Source organism: Athene noctua, chromosome 15 (assembly GCF_965140245.1).
Source record: "Athene noctua chromosome 15, bAthNoc1.hap1.1, whole genome shotgun sequence".
Lineage (NCBI taxonomy): Eukaryota > Metazoa > Chordata > Aves > Strigiformes > Strigidae > Athene > Athene noctua.
Genome location: NC_134051.1, coordinates 12,407,077 through 12,421,814, shown reverse-complemented (window position 1 = coordinate 12,421,814; position 14,738 = coordinate 12,407,077).

Below are 14,738 nucleotides of genomic sequence, written 5' to 3'. Positions count from 1 at the left end.
GCACAGCCCTTCAGCCCATGCACAGTAGGTCCCTCAAGACTCCTACTGTTTTCTTCATTAAAAATGTTGGCAGGTATAATGATTTATGGAGATTGTACTGCCGAGGAAAGATACTGTCTATCATTAACAAACGGTGTAGTCTGTATTGGGACCTACCTTGTTTCATCCCAAACTGGAATTTTTCCTTATCCTATGGGGGTGTATTAATACAAAAATCCAATGTATAAATAGTCCTAATAGCAAGGCATATTGAACCATTCTAGAGTTTTGTGCTAAAAATCTTTTTAATGCAAAAAGAGTCAATCTTATATTTCAGAATTCCATAATGAATGCACTATGATTTGAATGCTAACATTTTACCTTCCTTTCTTTACATAAAGGTCTAAGGAAAATAGTATTTTACCGTTTCTGCGTATTTATAAAACCACTTTGAATTTCAGTAGGATAGCACATGGAACCATCTGCTCCATTTCCTCAAGGTCTTTTAGAGGATAACTTTTACTGAACAGTATTCCTTTACATCAGTGCGACAAATACAATACGTTAACTTTCTTATAACTCACAATTTTGCTCTACTGAATTTCTTTAAGGCTATTACATCTTTAAGGCATTTTACATCTCCTAGGTAAGGTAACACTATGTACCATATATGAGTAAATATTTGAGCTCCTCTCACAGATGTTCATTATAGATTTATTGCATCATGGACTACAGAAGTCCTTAGTTGTGTGTATAAGATGGTTCTTCATTTTCTGTTTATTAACAGCATGCTTTTCTATTTATTTACTATATGCTTCCTTAAACATTCTAGACATCATTTACATATTGCCAGCAACAGTCACATATAACATATAAACTGAGCACTTCCATTTAAGTGACTGGTTCCTAGTCATTGGAGTTAACTTTGACCTGACAAATACATAGCCTGAAACAGTTGTAGATCTGTAAATATTTGGGTCTTGAAATGTCCAAGGAAAAACGGTAGAAAAGTAAATTTTTTGTCAATACAATCAGCCATATTACATCTATTAAATTTCAGTCAGGGTGAAAATGGTGAGATAGCCCAAAGCAGTAGTTTCCATGCTGGTCTTCAGAAGAGCAGAAACTGCAGCAATCCTTTTATGAGTTTTGGAAGCCACACAGAATGCCTTAGAGGAAAGTCATAGTCTGCATGCAGTGCGTTACGTAGTTAAACTGACAGCGTCATAGCAACTCAACTAAAATAATTTCTCAACATCTCCAAAAATCAAATTCTTTGTGGAACAGTTGCATGTCTGATTGGTAGACAGCGCTGGCTGAGAATCAAGTATGCTTTTACTCATACCAAATAAAATGTGTGCCACAAGCAGCAGTTCCCTCTCTCCTGTTCAGCGAGACAGTGCCGTACCCAAGGTCCTGCCCAAGATGTTCTGTTATTTGCAAGCCAAACAGCGTGGCTGCAGATTAGTTCATGTTGCTGCAAGAGTTGGCTGTTTTGACTGGCAGCTGTTAGGAGATTTGTGCTGCTTGCATTATTTCTGGAGAGCCTGGGCAGAAGCTTAATGAGAAACACTGCATCCTGCAAGAGTGAAAAGCTGAATCAGGACTTACGAGCAATTGCATATTATGAAATGCTGCAGAAAGCTGGAACGGAGCTGGCGTTCACTGTACTGCACTGCAGAAAAAGACAAAGTTGGAGCAAGAAGCAGTTATCTTTTACCGTGGATGCCAATAGTACGAGACTATCACACTGCGAAGTCCTTTTGAAAAATTAATAGTGTACTTGATGCTTCACCTTTCTGGTGAATCTGATATTTTCCATCTGTTAAAATAACTGCCTTCTCACATAAATTTTCAGGCTCTACAGACCCAAGTTTATGTCATGTTTGTTGAAGGGATAATTTGAAAGAGGCTGCCAGGAAAGTATCAAGCCCTTAAGGTATAATAAGCCCAGGGAAATTTGTTTGGATGGTGTAATGAATCCAACTTGTTAATTTAGCTCAGTTTGGTGCTTATTGCTGATAGTGAAGTGCTATGAAAATTAAAAGAAAAATTGGTCTAAGAGGTGCAGTACAATTAGAAGTGAAACATACAGTAAACTCCCCCAAGATATTTATTCTTTAATCTTCTCTAATTTTAACTGCTTTTCTAGGCTTACTTTCCTACCTGTTTTTTAATGTGTTCCAGGTCTCAACATTACCAAGTCCTTATCTCTCTGTCTTTCCTTGAAGCCTCTGGAAAAGACTTTGATGATATCTCCAGAGATGTCACTTGGGTCATACTTCGAGCAACAGCTCAAAAACCAGCCTTTATGAGAAAAATCATAGTATCAGAGCATGACAGGGAGGAGCCATGGGGACAGACTCAGAGAGAGATTTAAGCAGCAGGTCCTTATCCACCAGAGTTCACCGCTCTGACCTGAGTGGTCTTCCATGGGACTGATTTTATATATGAAGTACAACCAGGTTATCCCAATTCCACACACATTTCTCAAGTCCCACTTTGAGTTTTCTCACAGTCCTTCTGAAGCGTGTTTTTATGAAAACTCACAAGTTTGACCACAGAGCTGGCAAAGGGACCAAAAGTTATTACTAGAGGACCCATGGCCCACCTGCCGGCCAAGGGACCACGTAACCTCTGCATCCATAAGAAACCAGCTAAAAAGTGTCTTTCACACCACTGGATGTTACATGATAACATGCTACCATGGTGGAAAAACACTCATCAGCAGAAAACAAATGGAGTTGGACTCCTTCCCCTGTGGTGTGTGGATAAAGCTGCAGTAAACTCGGGTCAGCAGCAGCAGAAGTTGCTCAGCTCCAGCTCAGCTGTGGCTCTTCTGCCTGGCACCGTGGAGAACGGGTATCCCTGTGGCCACAGTCACCTGGCACTATCTAGAGCAAACCCAGGAGGGTTCAAAGACTCCACAGAGGGAATCGAGGCCTCAAGCACTACTTGGCTGAAATCTCACCTGCGTAGCTGTTATTGCATGTTATTTTTGTGAGAAAAGCTGTGGCCATGTCTAAATAATGACAGAATTCAAGCTGAATCAGATGAGAATAAATTGCCTTCTACTGCCAGATACATTCAGTGCAAAGACTCGATATTAATTTGAGCCTGTGAAAATCTTGGTGTGGGAGAGCTGTCTAGCATTATGTAAAAGAGAATCTGATTTCCCAAATAACATACATACATTGTAATCACCAAATCATCTTCCTGTAGTGCCCTATCTAAAATCACTGCAATTTCCAGCTTCACTAACAACAGCCTTACAAACCACAACTTCCTTCAGTATGCAGCTTTGACTCGTTTCCAGGCCAGGATGAAAAAATAGTATGTGTTCTTGTGCATAAAAAGCATACATTGTTCCAAGTCAACCTGAATTCTGATTTTTTTCCCCAATTTGCAAGTTTTGCTTTTGCAGCATTTGTAAAATTCTCTTAATTCAGTTTTTGCATGTTTATAGAAAACTCCAAGGATTTAATCAGAAATATACAGAAGACAGACAGCAGATCTCATCATGCATTAGTGACATATTATTTTAATATTTTTTTTTAGTGATTTACACATAATCGATACTCCTTAGTCCCCAATACTTGTGATTACAGATTACTCCTGTAAAAACCATGTTATTCTATAAAACTCAGTATGTTGTAAAGCTTTCTATGCAGAGATGACATCTTTCCTTATGTTTAGCACAGTAAGACCTTGATCTAGTTGGGATCTTGGAGCAGAACATAATGTTAAGTCTAATAAATCTGCTGTAGAGGAGTCCAAGAGCCTGAAGTCAGTGGGAGTTTTATCATTTGAAGCAGAATGAGCCCTTAAACAAAGCACATCTCCCTCTTTCATTGTTTCTCTAGACCATAGTTTACGCTACGCTTTTGCTTGAAGCATAGCTGCCCTCCTTGGACCACAGCTCACGCAGGCGATGCACACAGCAGCGTTACAGCCTTTGAGCCCAAAGACCTTTTAAGAAACATGATCAGCCTTTCATTCAGCTAGAAAGTAATCGATGTCACAAATTTATTGTTGTCTTTCATAAGTTCCTTTAATTTTTCATTCGAGCTATTAATTAGATTGTTTTCAGCCTATGGTTTGTAATTACTTAATTCTTTTGGTTCCTTCAACTTGTTCTTCAGTCTTGCAGATATGATGATCATTCAGAATGAATAAAATTAACCTTGAAATAATCAGTAATGCACAAGGATAGTGCTTTATCATGGTGCTTTTTCTTGTTATTTCTGTTCACTGAATATAAAAATACGCTATGTTTTGCTCTCTCAGCTCATTCATTCAGATGTTTTTGTAAAACACTGACGCTAGAAGCTGCCCTGCATTTACTCCATGTCTGATGTGCCCATTAGTTAAACACCTACTCTCCAGATAAATGGAATTCAGCTCTAAGCATGCAGACCCAGTCCACCAACCCCATAATGATGTGTTCGCAAATCCATAAATCCTGGCTGTACGCTGTCGCACAGATAAAGAACAAGCTAAGCGTTTAAATGCTGAGAAGAAAACCCATGATGATACAAAAAAGTGACCCTGAGAAACGTAGTGGTACAAACCAGAGCTACACAAGTAATGGCTGTTTGGGTGCAGGCACCCTTCTGAAATGCATTTTCATCTGTGGTGTATACATACACACACATTTCTATAGACACTAGCTGGATCAACATAACTGATTTCCTTTAAATCTGAAATCCGAGATGAAAAAAAGAACATCTAAATTTGAATGAAATATATCCTTTAGATTTTGAACTTTGTAAGACTAAAAATGACACTGAAGCAAATTGCAGAGCAACCCATCACTTTTAAGACATACTGAAATCAACTGTTCAGGTTAGATTTTTTTTTTTTAATGCATTTCCCTCCTCTTTCTGTTCTCCACCACCTGCGAGTGTGTCGGCTATAGTGTGCTGGCTCCTAGTGCCGAGGATCCTTCCAGGGTATGCCCCTGTACCAGCGCAGCTCTGCGCTGTGCTGAACCAGCTACAGTCCAGCCTACATAAACACGGCCCAATATACATCAGGGAGATGAACATCAGCATCATAAAGCGGCTTCACATGTAACTAGATGATTTTTGAAATCAGTGACTAGAGAGTGATTTGCATAAGTGACAGGGTATATGTGATTCCTTTTGGTTCCCCAAATCCAAATTCATTACACATCATGTACCTTAGTATAATGTGTAAATTTGATGTACATTTTTGTAAAATGTCTGAATTGATTAATTACTTCATTTTATTTATATATTTAGATTCTTTTAGCTGGGTTCAGCTGCTCCTAGTACCTGCTGAATATTTATGGCTCTGTGTTGCACTAAGGTGGTGATTTGGAGGCTATCTGGCTACTTGCAGATTTTTGGGTTCAGGTGGGCTCTCATTTACCCAAGGAGGGTAACAGAGTTACTGTCCTCATCTCAGAGCCTGGCTACCGCCATCTAACCCCAGTAGCCGAATGAGAGTATATCTGTTCCCGAGTTACTGCAGGGCATAGACCGTCATATTAATGCAAACTGGAATTGAGGATTATGCTAATATGTCAGACTGTGCACTGGAGTGGGGAAATAGGGCAGGGAGCTGGGAACTGCAGCCTCAGCTGCCATCTCAGCGTGAACCACAGAGCTCATGAAGGGGGAATATAATTCCCACCTTGAATGTGGAACTTTATTACTTTATAGGCTACTCTATTTCTAATTGTTGCCTGATCACTTGCATCCACTTTGAAAGGAGTCTTCCCATGGTACTGAGTCCCCGTTGGACCAGATTAAAAGGATTATTCTCCCTCCTAGCTCAGAAGGAAGATGCTCTGCTGTGCTCAAACCCACTACTTACTGGCACTTCAGCCCAGCAGTGACCACTTTCCTGTGTACCGGCTGTTACAAACCCTAAATGATAACTTCTCTTATGTCTTGGTTTTCTTAGTAAAGCCTACATTTCTGTACTGGCCAAAGTGGCTTGAGTGCACAGTGCCAGCACAATTACATTCTTCAAGCCTTCTATTGCCACTTCTATTGTTGGGATGCTGCTGCTTCTAGCACAACTGTCCCACCACTCTCTGGGAGTCAAAGTGCCACTGCTTGACTGATACAGACTCAGGTACTGCCCTGGCAGGGATGCAGCCGTCATCTGCAGTGTCAGGATGCTGACAGTCTTGGGATCTGGTCAAACCAAGCTGCAGATCCTCCCTCTCACTGCATATCTCCACGCTGCTAGCCCCGCTGTGTGGTTCCCTCTCTCCTGCCTTGCAATGGTGGCCAACAGAACGGTTCTGTCTCCCTCTCTTTTGCACCATTATAGTTAGACGTTTTCTTCTGTTTCATCTGTTTTGCTTTATGTAGTATCCATGAAAGACCACCACACCTGTGTTCTCTGCCCTGATCCTCAAGTTTGTGAGCTGTTTCTGCTCTCACTGCAGCAAATTCAGTCCCTCTTGCTGTTTGGAGACTTGCCTCTTAATAGTCTTTCCTGTAATTATGTCTCCTCAAAATAAATTATTAGGAAATCCTCGAGGTCTCCAGAGCTACAATTCACCTACAGCATGCAAACACTTAGTCCTTATTCTGAAATGAAAAGGTCTCTTTACTGGAGATAGCAATTGCACGAGAACTCAGCAGAATGCAAGCTGAAGACCTGAGAGTAACATGGGTTTGGACTTGGAGAGCCATGCCAAGTAGTCAGGGCAAGCGTTTGGCTACCTTCCACATGCAAGGTTTGCCTCAGCTTCAAAATTGTCCCTACTGAAGGCACCTTTTTATTGCCCTTTAGAAAGTCTCAGCACAGACAGTCCCTGCCATAGCCAGGCTGGACAGTGCAGGTGAGAAGCCAAAAAATTAAACAGCACTCCTCGTTCTGAGCAGTGAGTTATAAAATACACATTCTTTGTGGGGCACTGGGAGTTGCTAAATGAGTTTCTGATAGTCTCCATAGCAATGGAAAAGCATACTAAGAAGAGAAACCACAGAGAAGATATATGCCAGAGATATGTCTCCTTGACAACAACCGAGGCATGGGACTGAGAGCGCTGCCTGGAGAAGCTAAAGCTGGATCCTCGTGTTCTCCTCTTCTGAAGTGACTCAGGACGTCATAAGGGGCTACTCTAAATAAAAGCAACGAGCACCAAGACAAGAAAAAATGGAACCACTAATACCAGGAATTAAACTAACACTGATTTATATGAATTGGAAATATATATGTGGGTATATCAGTTCCTTTGCCTACCTATATGAATTATGTATGAGTTTTATATATTCACAATGCTGCAAAGTCAAATATTCAAAAATTAACAGGCTTACTATAGGCCATGCCGCTGTCACCAGTCCTCCTGATTCTTTACCTTATATTTCTTAATAACATGATCAAGGGAGATTTTTCTTAGAGGACCCTGCCTTGTTCAGCACACTAGGCAGATGATGCTTACTGAATTGGTAAGTCAATATTTTGTCTTTCCTTTTTGTTCAGTAGCTTGCCTCAGGCCTTCTTTATTTCATGCCATACAAGATATTCACAAAGACAGAATAAATTCCCCCATGACAATTTATGCAGCAGTTATTATAACATCAAGATTAAATGCTACCAAACCGGAATAATGCTAAAAATCCTAGTGAGGAAGCTAAGTTGCAACTACAAAGGCAAAAGAGCAGGAAGAAGGAAGCCAAAACTGTTCTACAGCTGTACCTCTCACCAGCTCGCCTGCAGCAGTCCAGCAGCCAACTAATCCAGCTGTTACTTTTGCTCTCATTTCCCTTTCTGTTTACCCTGATTTTGATAAGTTTTTCCAGCCCGGGAGTATCTGAAGGCCCTCCTCACATCCCCCTCACCGAACACTCAGCCCCTCCAGCGAGAGGTTGAGTTAACTGTGTGCTCTGCAAAGGAACTACGATATTTTTGGGGGGGTCGATAATAAACCATAATTAATAAGTAATGCTGAAACAAACAGGGCATCATTCAACTCAATGCTGGGTTCTCCCAGTGACCTTTGGCACTGAGAGCAGATACAGCTATACAGACTTGGAATTATAACTTAAAAGCAAAGTGTAAGGGCCTGGCTTATTTTTCAGTCAGGTGCTGAGTATTAAGCAAAGTCCATACCATGGTTTATCATGTCAGTGGTGAAGATAAAGCATGGTATTTTCAGGCACATATTGCATCTCAAAGCAGGAAGTTCTGTCACTTTTGTATTAAATAAAAATCATAGCTGAACTGGATGAGATTTTATTGAAATTAAATCCTATTGTTTCCCCCACCTTGCTTGTAATTAAAGGAAGTAATTGCTCTTTGAACATTTAGGCAATTTAAAATTAATTCCATTGTTATAGCCTACTTCAGTTATTCTCTGGAGGATGCAATTCTCCCAGAACAGTTGAATAGCTCCTGCCATGGTCCTCCTCCCTCCCATCTGACTTTTTCCTGCATTGGAGTTTTCAATATTTCCTGGAAATCAGGAAGAATCTGTGAATCTTCCTGCAGCAGTGTCAGCAAAGAGGACTTTTACTGTTTGCTACCAGCAGTCAGCTTTAAAAAAAAAAAAAAAAGAAAAAAATAAAGAAAAAGGGAAACCATGGTCACAAGCTGGAGCCCAGCAGGCTCTACTCTGGAAACGACAGGTTCCCAAGAGAGGAGGCTTGCTGAGGAGCCCTACCTTCCTTCAGGTAGCGGCTGCTGAGTCCTGACAGGTCATTCTGGACCACAGTTTTCCCCTGTAAGAGGGAAAGGGCCACCAAGGCATGAGGATGAATTCACTGGGAGCTGGGGCTCATCCTGCACATGCAATCGTTGGTGCAGTGTAAAGTACAATCACACTGACTTTGGGCTCATCCAACTCGTCCTCTGCTAGTAGTCAATGTTATTATTCCCTTTTATCTTTCTGAGAAATTTTTTCATTTTCTGCAGAAAAAAGTTGATTTGTTTTGTAGTTAGCCCAAAGCTGCACGTACTGCCCCTGCTCCCTGAGGAAGTTTTTCTTCCGGAGACCATGATGTCATCAGTGACTTGGACCTGGCTATTCTGGACACTGTGTGCAGACACTCGTGCGCCAAATTAAAAAGAACAATGGCAAAATATTTCACAGCCTGCCAACAAGACAGACTGTGTCGCACAAGGTGCCTGCCTGTGAAGCCAATTAAATACACAACACTTGAAGAGAGCTTCAAAATGTGTTCAGCATGAGAGCGTAAGCCCGGTAAACGGGCAAGTCTCAGAAAAGACAACACATTGAAAAAATAGGGGAGATTTCCTTAATGCCTTTTATCCACGTGTGCAAAGCTGGCAGTCTTCATAAGCCCTGGGATAGATCTTGTTCACGTTGTGTGAGTAATACCATTTGTCTTGTGGCAAGAAATCCCCACGTCTGCTTTGGTTTAACCTCACAGCTCTCCAACCCAGGGTTTCTTTCGCTGTTGCTGCAACGCAGAGCAATAGCCTGAAATACAGCTCAGCGACTCCCCAAGGCAAGCGCAGAGGACACCTTTACCTTTCCAGGCTCTGGAGGTTGCTCAGGCCCTTCAGAGGTCAAATATTCTCCTTGAAGTTAGGGGAATCTGATCAATAAAGATCAATATGGCCCAGCCTGATATGGTGACAGGGGTTGTATGTTAACTGGACTTCAGGTCAGCTACAGGTAAACAGGACCAAGAGGGTGCAGGAGCAGAACCCCAACGTGAGCCCACAGAAACTGCCTTTTCTCCTCCATTTCCTTTTCAGAGTTGTTTTTCCCTTAATGAAACAGGAGGTGTGAAAGGGGAACACTAAACATATCAACAGTGAACTCAGCATAAAAGAAAGTTTTCATGAATATCCCAACCTCCAGATTTGTGAGAGATCAATATTCATTCTGTACCAGATGTGGCAAGTGTAACAGTAGCATTAAATGCTACTCAGGATATCATTAAAATATCAAATAGGAGAGGAAATTGGAATACAATTGCTATGAGTGCTGTTAGGCCACAGACAGATCTCAGATGCGTGTAGAAAGATTTTCACTTACAATTAAGGGCTGTGGTGAGAGAGCACAAAGCTTTTCGCTTCACAGGGTTTTGCACAAGGATTTGCACAGGATTTTTGGCCAAAGGAACATCCCAGCCCTGAATGTCAGGCTCTCCCCTGTAGGGTCTCCTAACAGGGAATTTGTCAGCATACCTCTAATACAAGTACCTCACCCTTCTGTAGGACATCTCCACCAAGTCATTCAATAGATGTTAGGTTTATTTTTCACTCTAAGCTGAAACAAAAACATAGTGCTGCAGCAAAACAGCTACAATGCTGTACTTGAGCTCTCTAATACAGTCTTGGCTGTGTACATTTGAAACAGCAACTGGAACCAAGTTTTGCAGATTGTTCAGGTCTTTATAAAAAAAGAAGCTGTAAGCCTTGGAGCAGACATCTCTTATCCACAATGTGCAGTTTCTAATTTGAGGATGTGCCCTGTCACAGAAAGAGCGCAAACTTAAAACAGTGTTGTGGTTTAACCTCTAGTTTTGAGGTAGATTTTCCATTCTATTTCCTCATGTCCTCTCCATGGTCACACTACAGGGTGGCCCATGGTGTGTACCCACTATATCCTCTCTCAAGCAGAGGAGCCCTTACTCCTAATAGCTAAGATGCTGATCCATACAGGTGGGGAGTCAGACATATCTTATTTGAATTGCTGGAACTCCCTGGACAGTTTCTCCACAGCCGAGATGCAGGCCCATAGGAAGGAAGAGACACTTTCTTTGTGTTGCTGGAGTTGGCCAGCTAATTCATCCACTGTTTGTCCCTCTCCATCTTTCCAAGTCATTACTGCCAATGAGTTGGCGTACAACGATGGCGCTCCGTACAAGCTTCTGACACATGGGTTGTGCACACGACTTCATCTGGATCTTTGGATAACTGTTCATTGTCCAGGTCATCATAAATCACCTCCAGCATGGCTAAGCCCTTCAGGTACTGGATACCTCTCTCCATGGTGGTCCCCTTGCCTGGGTGACATATAACTTCTTTTTTGAAGGGATACTTTCCTTCATGCCTGAGAGGAGTTTCCTCCAGAGACTGAGGGCTTGTGCCCCTTTTCCAATCACTTTGTCAATGCCTCCTTACCTAGACAGGAATCCCAGCTGCCTGGGTTCTCTACCCTCTAATTCCAGGCTACTGGCTCCATTATCCCAGCATCAGAGCAGCCAGGTGACAATGTGCTCTCCTGGACAACAGCTGAAACCTTTTCACGTATCTCACAGCTCACTCAAGGATAGGGATTGGGTGGTTACCACCTCATTTATGAGTTCTGCTTCTTCCTCCTCCTCTTCTTATGATGCCTCTGCTTCAGAGTAGCCTGCCCTGTCCATGTCTTCCTCCTTCTCCTTAATAGGAGTTTCTTCCCTTACTAAATGAGCATCCAATATTTCTTCTTGTGTACAGGGGTGACTGATACTGGCATGGGTTGGTTCTCTGGCTCAGCTGCAGTGCCTGTCACCAGTGTTGAACTAGCCACACTGCCTCTTGTATTGTTGTCAGATCTAGAGACATTCTCTTCCCTTGAGGGTACTAAATAGTGTTGAACAGGATAGGCACAGGCCAAGCCCCAGCACGGTGCAGTGATTTGTATCTCTCAAATTGCCAGGGTCACAGCATACTTTTTCCAAATATTTTACTATTTTTTCAGGATTCTGCACTCATTCAGGGGTGAGGTTCCAAAACATTGGGGGTATCCACCATCCTAGGTACTTGCCTATACTATCCCACACACCCTATCACTCATAACTATCCAGCCTTGGGGCAGTTCTCTAGGTGATATTCTCAAATAGCTGTTTAACCTTAAACAAGACCTGAACCACATTTAGGAGACATAACAATAGGAACATGCTGGTTTGAACATCCCAGGGATATTAAAAATTCTCAAGAGTATTTTAACTAGCCTGGAGGAAAAGAGGAAGGTGAAGGAACAGGGGAAAGTGTGTGTGTGTGTGTGTGTGTCCCGCCTTGTCTCCCCCATAGATTGTCTTTCCAAGGAGAAAAGGTAAAGAGTGTAATTGTTAATAGTTTCTAAGAGATGGTTCCCAAAGTATGGAGATTATGGCAATGCTTAATACAAATACTAGATTAGTCTCACGACCAGTAATTTTATCATATCATAAGCCAGTGTTACATGGTACATCAAAATGATAACCTTAATCCAGCCTCCAGAGATGATAAAGAGCACAACAGGGAACACATACAGCAAGTAAGCTGTTACATAATACATCTCTGAGAGCAAATAAATCAACATTGTGACCAACGACTATTAAACTAACGAATGCTTGCAACAAATTTATTTTAACATGCTCTGGCCTGGTCAGATCTGTTGCTATCTCATCCCCTGGGGCCCCATGTTGGGCACCAAAAAGGACTGTCATGGTTTAACCCCAGCCAGCAACTAAGCACCACACAGACACTCGGTCACCCCCCACCCAGGATGAGGGAGAGAAGCCAAAAAAGGGTCAAATCCATGGGTTGAGATAAGGACAGTCTAATAGGACAGAAAAAGAAGGGAAAAATAATAATAATGACAGAGGAATATACAGAACAATTGATGTACAATGCAATTGCTCACCATCCACTGACTGATGCCCAGTCATTTCCCAAGCAGTAGGCCATGACCCCCAGCCAGCTCCCCGCAGTTTCATTGTTCAGCATGATGCCCTGTGGTATGGAATATCCCTTTGGCCAGCTGGGGTCAGCTGTCCTGGCTGTGTCCCCTCCCAGTTTCTTGTACACCCCCAGCCTCCTCCTGGCAGGGCAGCATGAGAAGCTGAAAAGACCTTGAGTTAGTGTAAGCACTGCTCAGCAACAGCTAAAACATCAGTGTGTTATCAACATTATTCTCATCCTAAATCCAAAGCACAGCACTATAGCAGCTACTAGGAAGAAAATTAACTCTATCCCACCCAAAACAAGGAGAAATAGCTTCTGGTGAGAAAATGAAACTGAGAAATGTGAAATGAAAAACTGAGTTGGAAAGAAAATGAGCAGAAATGGGTCAATACACTGCCTGTCAAATACTGAAACGGTTTTCAAAGTGGTGATAGGTGAAAGTAAAAAAATATGGGGTTTTTTACAGATGCAATCAATAGAGTTCCTACCTGGCACAAATTCATTGCAGCAGTGGAATGACCCTGGGGCTAACCAGGAACTACAGGGATTCAAGTAATGACTTCTGACAGATGATGAGAATTTCTCCTTCTCCCCCAAGAAAGCCAGACCTGCAGCAATGCACACCCCAAGGACTGCTCCTCATGTTGGAGGCTCTCAGCACTAGCCAGCCTGGGGACCATACTCCTACTGAACTCCACTGACTCAGCATCCCTGCCATGTATTTATCACCTTCCCTTACCCAGTTCTACCTCTCACTGTATGACATGGTCCTCTGCTCCCAGATCACAACCCACAGCTGACACTCAGGGTTTGATGGATACAGGTGGGACTCATAATGTTGCCAGATGCCTCTGACTCTCCTGTGGGTGGTTTCACATGGCAAAACTCTGGCTGTGCTGAGAAAATTCAGAATTAATTCAGCAGAAAGAGATGTAATGAACGTGTTTGTGGAACATCTGAAGAAAACAGCTGTTCTATTATTTTATCTGTCTCTTCTAGAAACCTTTCCTGACTCACTATGTTTCTGTGGGTTTCAAGGCCACGTATTCCTTGTCGCCTCCTAAAACACCTCCTCAGTAGCTTTTGTGGGATGGCAGGGATGAGAACTTCTGAAAGCTCCCTCTGATGGGAGGAGGAGAAGATAATCAAATATTGCTGGAGTTCACCTGACTGCCTTCTGCTGGGCAGACTGTAAAAGTCACATCCCCTTATGCAACCTTTTTTTTTGTAAAGCAAAATGCTAATATCCTGCAATATGTGGATGTGATGAGGGAAGAGCAGAAAAGGACTGTGAGGACTTTAGCACCAGGTGTCTCCTAGGTGGCACAGTCAGGGCACTCATGTACCTGTGTCCACTTGGGCCAGGGCCACTGCAGTGCCAGTCTGTGCTGGCACATGAAATGAGACAACTGGTCTCAGAGAGGAGAAAGAAAACAAAACCAGCAATGAAACCTTTAACCAACTTCTTTTGGATCTGAAATGGAGTCAAGGCAAACTTAGACTGTACCTCTGCTGTCACCCCAGTGCACAGTATGTCTGCCCCAGCACCTCCATCCAGACTGACTCTAGCTCGTGATTTTAAGACCTGAACCCACCATTTTCCCCAATCCATGGGGAAAGCAGCAGGCTGGAAGGGCACTGAAATACCCCACTCTGCCCATGCAGGGACATCAAGCTGAGAAGGTGTGGAATACAAATACTGGCACTGGCAGGGCTTGGACAAGAGTGGAAAAGTCCTGCACCCTCCTCCCTTTCCCTTGCCCCACAGCCTCGGCAGAGGGGGAGCACAGGGGACTTAAGGGACGAGTTTCTATGTATCATGACCTGGATGGCAGATCCTAACTTCTCTCTTCTAAGAAGAGCTCATCACTTCCACTGCTCCTCGCCTTTCTACTTTTCTTATCTCCACGTCTTCCCTCATCAGCTTTTCCTTACTCTCCCAATTTCCATCTCATACTTCACACAGTATCAATCACACAAACCAAGACTTTCCCACTTTCTTTTTATTTACAGAGAAACGCAAAGTGGAAAAGGTCGTTCCCCTTCCTTCTTCTTGCACCTCTCCTTTTCCTCTCTCACCCAAAACATGGTTTTGTTCCCAGGTATGGTTCATGACTCTATAGGTTGCAGACATTAGGGAAACACAT